This window comes from Crocodylus porosus, unplaced genomic scaffold (genome assembly GCF_001723895.1).
Source record: "Crocodylus porosus isolate Cpor-Errol unplaced genomic scaffold, CroPor_comp1, whole genome shotgun sequence".
NCBI lineage: Eukaryota > Metazoa > Chordata > Crocodylia > Crocodylidae > Crocodylus > Crocodylus porosus.
In genome coordinates this window covers 94,702,351-94,713,789 of record NW_017728918.1, presented here as the reverse complement: position 1 = coordinate 94,713,789, position 11,439 = coordinate 94,702,351, and the positions used below count along the sequence as shown (strand labels likewise).

The 11,439-nt window shown below is 40.4% G+C and overlaps 1 protein-coding gene across 2 annotated transcripts in view; it reads left to right on the top strand.

Moving 5' to 3' along the window:
- The window catches only part of GOPC (golgi associated PDZ and coiled-coil motif containing), a 47,707-nt gene that overhangs the window by 401 nt on the left and 35,867 nt on the right, over positions 1-11,439 (top strand). The window lies entirely within an intron of this gene.

The following is an 11,439-nucleotide window of genomic DNA, read 5'->3' as shown; positions in this document are numbered from 1 at the left end:
GGGCATGGAGGGGGTGGGTTCTTGGGCATGGATGGGCAGGTTTCTGGGTATGAAGAGGAGGGGCTAGTGTTCCAGAAGCAGGTCCCTGGGTATGGGGGGTGGGGCTAATGTAGAGGTGGTGGGTCCTGGAGCATGGAGGAGGTGGGGCTGGTGTGAAGCTGCCCATGGGCTTGGAGAGGCAGGGCTTTGGGTACAGAGGGGTGGGGTGAGTGCGAATGGGTGGGTCCTATGGTATGGGGATGGGGCTCATGTGGAGGGATGGGTCCTGGGGCATGGCAGGAGGGGGCAAGCATGGAGGGGGTGGGTCCTTGGGTGTGGAGGGGTGGGGCATGGAGCAGGGCAGGTCTGGGGTCACTGGAGTGCAGATGGGGGGTGAGGTCAGTAGTCAGACATTGGAGTAGCTTTGGGTACAGGGAGAGTCCCAGGGTTGTAATGCACAGCTGATACCCCCCAACGTCCCAAAGTCCAGTGGAGGCTTGTATTTAAATTGTCCAGTTCTAGAGCCTCTGGGAGGAGATGCTGGGTAGAGTGTCCACCCCTGGACACCAGCTGTGCCGGGCCTGGAGATCCCTTGGGACTCTTGGCTGAGGGATTTAGGAACAGCAGACGGCTGCAAGAAATTAGTTTCCCATCTCAGGCAGTTCAGGAAATGATGTCCCATCCAGCACTATGTCCTGAAAGACTCAGGCCTGGCCAGGTTGACTCTCCAGCCTAGATCATGGCAGCCTTAGAAGTTAAGTTATGTGCTCAGAAAAGCTCAGTTTAGTATAGCAGCTTTCTTGTTCTGATCAGTGTAGAGCCTTCTCTGGATGCCTTTCTCCAGTGATTTGCTGTCCTCCTTATTGAATACATTCAAATTCACCCTTTCTGTGTTGATATTTCAAGTCTTCAGTACAACTGGCGTTACCTGCCTGCAGGTCCCTTTCTCTGTCTAATCACGGCCTCCTAGGCTGCTATAATAGACTTAAGTAATTGATCTGTTGATCACCGCGGGGAGGCCAGAATACAGGTTTCCCTCGCTTTGTGGGTTCTTTATGCGCAAATTCGCTCTTATGTAATGACCCTTTTTATACCAAAAATTTATTATAAGCAAGGTAAATTCACTCTTATGTGATTGGTGTAGTGGAAGCCCGCAGTCAGCTGCTTTGTGCTGTGCATTGTGGGAGTGACACACACCAAAATATCCTGTATGGATCTGTGCTCCTCACTTGTTGACTGCGACATGTGTTTCTGTAGTTGCCATCCCCATTATAGGTTCTAAGCGTTGCACTAGCTTATCTCATACCCCTCTCCCTGGGCCATCACCACCCTCTCTTCATGCCAGCTAAATATTCACCACCAGCCTGTGTTTGTGTGTACTGTCTGCTGTTGGTTAGTACCAAAATTGTTTTGTAGAAATGGGTATGGGGTCAGTACAGTCGAGATCTTGGGACGTATCCCTATTTGTTACATTGTAAATTGGGTTCCCTTTATGTGAAGTCAGGTTATGTGCTATTTTCCAGGAATGCATGTACAGCATAAAACGAGGGAAACCTGTACTCTAAGGAGCTGAGCTAAGACTATGGACTTGCTATACATGAAGTGTCATGTCCCAGACCCCTCTTTATAGTTACAACTAAATGGAAAACTCATATTTTCATTTTCACTTTTCCAAAGCAAAAGTCCATCATTGCCAGAATAAGCAAACCTCTACTTTTGAAAAGTGGTTCTAAGTATGTATATACTATGAAATGCAAAGGTCCAAAGTAGACCCCTAGGCCAATCAGTGGAAGTTAGGTATCTAAACACGTTTTGAGATGGAGCAGATAGAGACTTGTTGGGAGGGGTAGTGGGAGACAGAGGGAGGGAGGGAGAATTCAGTGTAGCCTATAGGGAAAGGCAGGTCACCAGAACAAGCGAAGTTTAAAGAATAATGGAAATGTGTCATGGATGCTTGAAAAATGAGGAGAACTCTCTATCAGTCAAGTACTTGACAATATATCTTTTACTTTTAAATGTCTTTAAAAGTTAATTTTGCATAATAGTTTTCATGATACCAGTTTTAGGAAACCATGACTATTAGGAAGAGGTGTGAACTTGAAAAGCAAAGTTTTCATTTGAAGGCACTTATAATGCCAGAAAGATTTGCAAGCTATACTAAGAATAAATAACTTGTATTATGCGAAGATGTGCACAGATGTCTAGCCCAGAGGCTCATACACAGCATGAAGGATACAATTACAAAGTTTGAAATGACTCACCTGCCTCAATCCTAGCATGTGGGGCCTCACTGTAGTTTAAAATTCAAATTACTTTATTTCATGTAGCAGCTGAGTGCCAGCCATTGCCTGCTGTCCTGTGGCTAGGATATAGCAGTTTCTACATATTTGTGGTTTGAAGACTTCACTGAAATCATCAAACTGCTGAGGCTCAGTTTGTATTTTGAGGGTATCAGCAATTACTCAATTTGGTTGTCTATGTAAAAATGAAGCTGAATTTTAAAGCTGTATTATTAAAAAAAATCCTTATTTCTGGCTTTTCCCCCCACTTTTTATTTAAACCTGATGAGGTAATAACACAGAAGCATTACTGATGATCAGAAACTAATAGACCAGGCCTTCAGCTACTGAATTACAAGAGTTGTCCTTGAGTTTGATGAGCTTGCTTACTTAGTTTCATCACAATCATTTTGTAAAGGTGCATGTGTGTACAGGCTTTTGCAGAACCAGTACTTTTTTTTTAAGAAAGGGTTGCTTTGTGAACATAGGAACTACTATTCCTGGTGCCAGAGCACTGTTACTCTTCCAGAGAGATTTTTCAAATAGGAATGCTTTGAAAACCTAAATCCATGTGGAAAGAATTATCTTTTAATTGTCTCTTGATAAAGTTCATTGTCCAATATACATAATGCTTCAACATTTAAAGCATATTAAAGCGTACCATAATGTGGTATCATGGCACTGATTCTGTTTTTTTAAGCAGAATTCCCCAGTAGGATTATTGTGGTCATATTAACATGTAGGCAGACAGAAATATTATGAAGTTGAGTGTAATGACTTTCTTTTCTGATTTTCTTTCTAATGTCAATGCCTTTGAGAACTGTACTTCAGTGATTTGGACTACAGAAACTTCTGTGGGAATGTGCTGGACATTCCTGCTCTGAGGACTTTGGTACTTGAAAAAAATCACATGGTTTATGCTGAGATACTGCTAAAGTGAAGCTTGGCAATGTAAAATAAACATATTGGTAACTTCCAGGATTGTAATAATTATCCTAGAAAGGTTGTTACATACTTTTCACTGAATTTCTGTTAAATATAACCTGAAAATCCGACATGTTGAGGCACTGAAGTATCTGGTTAAGGCACCCAGACAGTCTGAAGTTTGTTTGGTAGTGATGACATGTAATAACCCTGCAATTTGTGTTTGCAGCCCCAGATTTGACTACACTGACTTTTAAAAAGACTTAAAATATTTTTCCTCTACGTTGCTTTTGGAGTTAGGAGTAAATAGAGGAAGAAGAAAATTTCTTGGGTCGTCATCTTTTCACAGGCTTTGGTTTCTCACCTATTATAAACAAAGGACTAAGAGTCTTAGGCTTTTTAAAATTTTATTCACAAAATTATCACGCTTGAATAATTATTGGCATTCTTAAAATAGTAATATGAATAACAAGGTGCCCAACAGCTTGTAATAGGCATATGAGTTCTTAGTAAAGAATTAGACATGTAGGTGCCTTGAAAAATATTCTAATGACACCAACAGTATTAAAATTGCCAGCTAGAGGTAGAGTTGATGGTTAAAATTAATTCTAAACTGTATTTTTCTAAGTAAGTACAAACAGTGGGCCGCAGTCAAGTCCATAGTAAAACTGCTATTATATATAAAACAATTGCAGCAGTCAGTGCATAAAGCAGTATAAAAACACAGTGGTAGTAGCTTGCAATGGGAACAGGTATTTCCATTTTAACAGAAGAAATTAAAAATATTGTGAAAAATGAACATTTGATGATGTTTCACTTATAATCGGAACAAAAGCTATGACATTATACATTTACTGCTTACTTGTTAGTTAATAATATACAATAAATGCAAAATGCGCACAGAGGCATGTACTCGGGAGGGGCTTTGGCACAGCAAGCGAAGCCAATGCTGTCTTGCTCTTTTAGTCTTTCAGCCAGTGTTGCACTGTTTCCATCAGGACTTTGGACTGAACCTGGAATAGAAGAATTTGTATGCAGACATTACATATCTTTGTTATTTGTTGGTGGATATAGATGTGCATTTGATTAAAGTGGGTCAGGACTTAAGTTTGAGTTTTATGGAATACTTTAATAAAATAAGGGAAAATTCATTTCTGCTTTCCCTTGCATAAACTTAGCCTGTCTCTCTTTTATTATCCTCAGGGATACAAATATGGTGGGGTTCTCCATTGAACTTTAAAAAATTAACACATTCAGTTAATGTTTTAAAAATCTGTTGTTTGCATGGCTAAGATAACCATGACAAATTCCTGTATTTCACATGCCCTTTCATGCGTTTCAGCACTTGGAAAATATCCCATCTCTTATTTGTATGGGCCAAATAGAAAGCATTTTATAGTGAGATGGGGAGCCTAACATGCCATTATTTAAGGCTTTTGACCCAGTAGTTCTAAGAAACTTTTTTTAGGTTGTGGGCTGAAGTTCAGATCAGAGGCAGGTAGATGAGTCTGCATTTGGACCCAGTAGCTGCTGCTGCTTTTCCCTGTGACAATGTGGTGGGAGAGCTGCCAAAGTCCCCCTTCACTCACACCCCCAGTGCCAAGTGCTACTGAAGCCCCATGTCCATAGGCTGGGTCAAGTGGCTCCACAGGCCCGATCCAGTCCATGTTCTAAGGTGTACAGTTTCTTTCTGAAACTGATGACAGCTTTTTTATGGCCATTGTTGCGTCTACTGTTGGAAGGAGCAGAGTGAAATCAACAGGTTTTTGGTCCATTTTATTGTGACTGTGTAGACCAGTGATTCTCAACTGGGTGCCATGACACTTCTAGGTGCGCTAGCATGCAGCATCTACAAACATTCACTCTCCCAAGGTAAACTCTTTTGGGACTTATTTAACCCTGGTTCTTTCCAGGTTATTTTTTTTCCTGGAGTGGCCATTTTTACTCTGAGAGAGAACCTGAACATCTGTATACTCGTCATTTCTTCTAGGAGAGAAGCCACTCTCCTAGGAGAAACGGAATGTCTGTGTGAGGCCAAGATTCATATGTTAATTAGAGATTTCAAGTAAAAACCCACAGTGTTAAAAATGTTGTGGCTGGTTTTGGTTTTTCTGAGTTTTGTGCAACAGAAAGGTTTTCTGTTATTTTTGGTAGTTAAAAAGAACTAGTGAAAGCTAAGAAACCAGCATTTTCCAAGGAGTGCCTTAAGACTATCCGCGGGGGTGCATTGAGTATATGAAAGGTTGGGGACCATTGGTGTAGAGCAAATAGTGCTATTTGGATACAGCCACTTAGGAAGGCAGTATTCAAGGTATTAATTAAGTATCCATTTTCATTCTCTTTTGTGTCACCCTCAGAAGTCTGTTAGACAAATAAGAAGATCTTTTCAATAGCAGTAGCTGGAGGACTATGTAGAGATGATAGAGAAAAGTATTTTTCTCTCTTTTAGAAGTTAGAAGACAGTAAAACTTCGAAGTTGTCAAATGCTTGCTAGCTAGAGTCTGAAATTGAAGATTTGGGTGGGGGAGGGTTCCCGGTATTTCCTGGATATTAATGTTCTAGTGCACGTGTGTATGGCTGCACTTCTCAAACCTGTACTGCCCCAGGATCTCGTTTACATTCTTTTTTTTTTTTTTTTTGTATCTGCTTCTGGGAAGTAAGTTTAGATTTCAGGCTAGTAAGATCTATATCTTTCAAGTTCTAGAAAAAATGAACTTGATTCTGCCTTTGTGTATGTCTCTAAGTTTGCTTTTGCTTCATCATTGTTTGTTGAATTTATAAATTAGGCAATACAGATTGTGCGGTTCTTACATTTCAGCATTTTTGCTTATACTGTATTTTGTTATTCTTGTTGAGTTTTTTAGTATAAAAGAAGATGTGTTGATGAATTTACTCAAGGTTTTAGGTTGTAGCCGTTTTGGTCTAAGGACATAGGCAGACAAGTTTATTTGGGTAAATCTAATATCTTTTATTAGAACAATTCAGATAGCTGGAATTGTTCTTCTTTGCAAGCTTTTGGGTACAAATACCCTTTGTCAGGCTGAGGAAGCATCTGCAGATGAACTTACCCTTTAAAAAAAACCAAACAACTAATATAAGCCCAACCTAATGTTGACAAGAGAGAGCCATGTAAAGTTTTCCACTGGTACAATGAGCCCTCTTCTGGGGAGAGAGGAAGGATTCCTTTCCTGGAACTCTCCCGTCTCACAAAATCACTGCTTGATCATGAAATGGTCAGGAACTTCTCTCTGACTTCAATATTTTAGAATGTCTTGTTAAATTCAGATTCAAGAGGACATTATTCAATCGATTAACATTTTGTTCATGTTGGGGAGGGTATTTTTCCTTATCGTAAGACTAGAATTTCTTAAATAAAAGTTTGGATTCTGTGGAAATTGAGCATATCGCTGCCCTCCCCTCATGGTGCCTTGCAGAAGCTTTCAATTCTTGCCCCTGGAAAGCAGATTAGAGGATTTATCAAGGCATGCTTATAGCAGGGTAGGGCAATTATTTTGGGCAGAGGGCCGCTTACTGAGTTTTGGCAAGCCATCGATGGCCGCATGACAGGAAGCCCAGGGCAGATGAATATTAATTTTCTAAATTTTTTGGGGCCCCGCAGGCTGGATAGAATGGCCTGGTGGGCCACATCCGGCCCCTGGGCTGCATTTTGCCCATCCCTGGTATATAGGCATGCTTATATAGGCATACTCTTTAGTAAGGTATAAGCAGTGTGAACAACCTTTAGGCCAGAAAGCTAATAGCCAAAACTGGGTGTGGATGTGTAAACAATATGTAACTAACTGAATGAAATGGGAAACTAGATATAGGTTGCATGATGAGGTGTTTTAAAAAAATAAAACCAACACATCTTTTAAGTCCATAACCATATTCCAACAGCTTTAGGTCAAGGATGGGCAAAGTCTGGCCCACAGTGGACTCCATTTCCCAGCAGCCCCTGCCCACGTTGTTTCAGCTGATCTCCATGGAGACCCTAGGAACTGTAGGGCTGTGATAGCGTAGGGCCAGGATCTTTATGGAGGGACCGGCCTGAGTGGCACTAGCAGAGTGTGTGGCTGGGCAGGGAGCTGCTCCGGGGCTGGGATCTTGTGGTAATAGTGCAGGCTGGAGCTGGAGCAGAGCCATGATCTGTTGCTCCAGGGATGTGTAGGCCATGGATTGCAGCTCGGCTCCAACCCATGCTGTTGCTGCTGCAAGATCCCAGCCCTGACCCCGACCCCGGAGCAGCTTCCCAGCCAGCTGCATCCCCTGCCAGTGCTGCTTGGGCCAGTTTCCATGGAGACCCTGACCCCCTACTGTCACAGCCCTGCTGTTCCTGGAGTCTCCATGGGGACTAGCCAAATTGATTCAGGCAGGGGCTGCTGGGAAATGGAGTCTGGCTACCAGCTGCATCTGCCATTTTGCCCACCCCTGCTCTAAATCCTGAACTTGCAATAAGATTCACACATGAGAACTTAGTGAAGCAATGAACATGATTTTTTCTCTTTTTTTTTCTTCTTTAGTTTCAGGTACATTATATGTGCCCATCTAATAATGGAAATAATTATTGCTAACTTTGATTTTTTTTTTTTTAAATTGGGAATCCTCTGGTGTTTTGTTCTTTTATTTCAGCTGTTGGAATCCAGAGGCTGCATGAGAATTCCAGCTTTCATTTAAGAAAAAAAGGCTCTAGTTCTCATGCCAGCAGAGAAACACACAAACATATGAATCAGGTGCCCCCTGAAGGCAAAGGGGTGTAGGTTGTAGCAGTGTTGGTTTAAGGACAAAGGCAGACAGTTTTTTTGGGTAAATCTGCTATCTTTTATTAATTGGTCTAATAAAAGCTATCAGATTAACCCGAAGAACCTTGCATCCCTGAAGGCAAATACATTTTTAATTCTTTTTAATGTTTGGGTCTGGCAATAGTGCATAAAAGTGTTTTGCCCGATGCAGGTTGCATTTATCCGATAAAACAAGAAGTTTTTCATTTAATATGAGTAGTAGGTTTAATGTATTATACAAATACTGTGAAAGTAGCTTAATATGAGTTACCCCTACAGTGATACTGAGATCTCTGTGGTTTCAAACCTCAAAATGCACTGAAGTGTGAATGTCAGTCACAGTGTAATAGATGGATTCAGGTTTGTTAGACAAATGTGTCTTCATTTAAAAAAGAAAATCATTCAGCAAGTTGGTGTAAGACTCAGCACTGATTAGATATTAATGTGTGCCATAAACCTTCAAACCTTCAGCCTGCTTTCCTTGAGGTCTTTGGAAGCCTTCCAGGATCCTCGCTCGAAATCCTGGAATTCACTATCCTCCCATTCTTTATTATCCATTCTGTATATTAGTTGGCTCTTAGGCAGAACAGTAAGAATGAGGCCCATTGTGATAGATGCTGTCCAGACACAAAGTAGTACTACTATACCATGCCTGCCTCCAATTGTTTTTAGTCTATGCAGACCTCCCTGGGGTGGAAGAAGCACAGGGAGAACAGTCAATGTGATGGCAGCAAGTCATGTTAGTTTCACAGCTTTCTTTCTGCCTCTTATTGACTATAAATTGCTTGTCTTTACTCCTCAAGCCCTTAAGACCCTTTATACACTCTGCATGACATCTTGCAGTTAGTGTTGAGAAAGGTAACTTTTGTCTCAGGTTGAGACAAAATACTGGAATCATTTATTTACTTGTTATATTTTCAAGAAGACACGTTGACACTTCCTGCCATGTAGCCCCTTATGCTTTGAAGGAGATTTCTATCAAAATATCCTGTTATTTTTCTTCAGTTCCATCCTGCAAGTTTTATTTTACCATGAGAGACTAAAGGAAACTTAGGACTGTGTCGCTGGTGGACTGACCCCACTGCCTGTTTTGTCTCTGTGCTTTTTATTTCCACACCCATCTGTGTATCTATTAATTGTCTCCTGTATTTGGATTGTAAAGTCCTGGAGTCGTGGTGCATCTTTTTTTTTTAACTGTTTGCATGATGACTAGTGTAGTAGTGTCCTGGTCCCTGCTAGGGCTCTTAAGCACCATGGTAATAGAAATAATAATTATTTTGTTGAGCTTCATTATTTTGGCACTTACCTTGCTGTGAAAATGGATGAGTGCGATGCTCTTAAATTGATCTCCAGAGAAGTCTAGATATATGGAGTTGATAGGATATTAAAATAATAATTAAAATGTGAACTGCAAATTTGATTGACTAATCCTAGCTTTGTTATAATACTCTAACTCTTTCCTTTAAATATACTTGAAGAATCGCACAACTGCAGCTTCAACCATTACAGTACATACCCAGTGGATTAGAACATTGACAGATGTTTTTTTCTACTACAAAAAAGACTTCTATATTAAAAAATTACTTACTTAAAATTTAAAAATGTTTGGTTAGTAAATAAAGAACAGGTAAATACTTTTATTTCTGTCTGCTTTGCTTTATGTGGTCTCAAGAAGCAGATTTGGATCCTTCCACAGAAGTTTAGAATCTTCTGCAAAATATGTTTAAGCTGTAGACTTAATTTCACAGTTTTCTTCTTTTCTCATATGGGCACAATAGCCAAGTTTAAAATTTTAAAACATTTTTTTGACTGAGATCAGTGGTAACATACCATCATAGATGTGAAGCCTTGTTAAAAATGCACTGGGTAAAAAGCATAACAAAAGTAGAGACTAACATTTTCATTTTAGGTAACTCTTTTTTTGTCATTCTCTTGTTAGAAAATAAATTTTCCATTTCTGCTGTTGATGACTGATGAGGACTTGCAATTTAACTACAACAGGATGCTTCCTTTTCAGAGTTTTAAAGTAACTTGATATCCGTCAAAGTGATGACAAAGACTGAAGTGGTAACTCAGTGTGAAAACAATGTCGGTAAATGGAAAACTGTAGCCTGGGGGCTTTATTTTGTGCGCGCACAATTTTCAGGCTCAGCAAAGGAGTGGGGAAGATAGATGAGAGACTAAAGGAAAAATAAGCTTGTAAAACTTGTAGTGTAAGTAGTGAAAATAAATGCTTAAAGATTATTCTTGGGACAATGAATCAAAGGAAATGAAACAGACCATAAATGTAAATGGTACAGAAGCATGCTTGAAAAAGCAGATTTGCATTTTTGTTGGTTGTCTACTTTTTTTCTTAGACTGTTCCATATATAGTCCTAACTTTGCTGCATTGTCTTTTAGATGTGAGCACTGACTTGAAACATGTACAATATTCATAGTTCAGAATTTCCATTAAGTACTAACAGCACATGCCCACAACCCTGAAACATCATTTCATCTCTGTTAATGCTACTATTCATCTGCTTGGCACTTTCCAGTTACAGAAAAGTTTATAAGTAATATCTTCAAATCGGGAGTAATGGGGAAACGAGCACAGAGATTATTAAATGCCTGACTCTTTCATTGTAATAAATGGGAATCTTTGGATTGACTGGAATGAGCTTCTGGCCTGGTCCTGGCCAGGTATTTAGGCACCGATTCCAATTGAAATGAATGGAAGCCTAAATACTTCGTGCATCTTAGCTTTAGGAGCATTTATACACATATATTTGTCTTCTCTGACGTGCCGGAGATCCGGCATGCCAGAGCAGACTCAATTTAGTCTGCTCCACGCAAGCTGAGGCGTCCGGCGCTGCTTCGAATACATTTGTATAAATGGCAAAATGCACATCGGTGCTGAGAAAATGGCAGCAGTGCGCTTTTGAACTAGAACACCTTTGATACATTTTAGTTCAAAAGCGTGCTGCTACCATTTTCTCAGTGATGGCATTTCGCCATTTGTACAAATGCATGAGAACCAGGTGCTTCTGAAAGTGCCCGGTGCTACAGCGCAAATGTGTACAAATGCCCTAGATGACTCTTCCAGGGTTGCATCATGCATCGATAGCAGAACTGAAAATAGACTCTGTAACTTGAAATTTTTAAAAGAGCTTGTCATTGGCCTAACTTGCTCTTATTGTAGTCAACAGAAATAAAGTTAGACCTTGCTGTGCGCCCAGGACACAGTCTCTACTGCCTCCCCTCTCTGGTTGCTGTTAAAGTGTTTTGTCCTTTCTTTTTTTAAGTTATCAAACTTGTTTAAGCTCCAGTTCAGTGTGAATGCCAGCTGATTAAATGCTCAAGTAACTGTGCCTTTCTCAAATGTTGCTGATATAGGATCCAGTTCACAGTTGTTGCAGGACAAGGTGCAGACACACGTAATGATTGAACCATTCTGAGAGCTCAGTTGGGTGAAGTGTGGTGGCTCTGATACTTGAGGC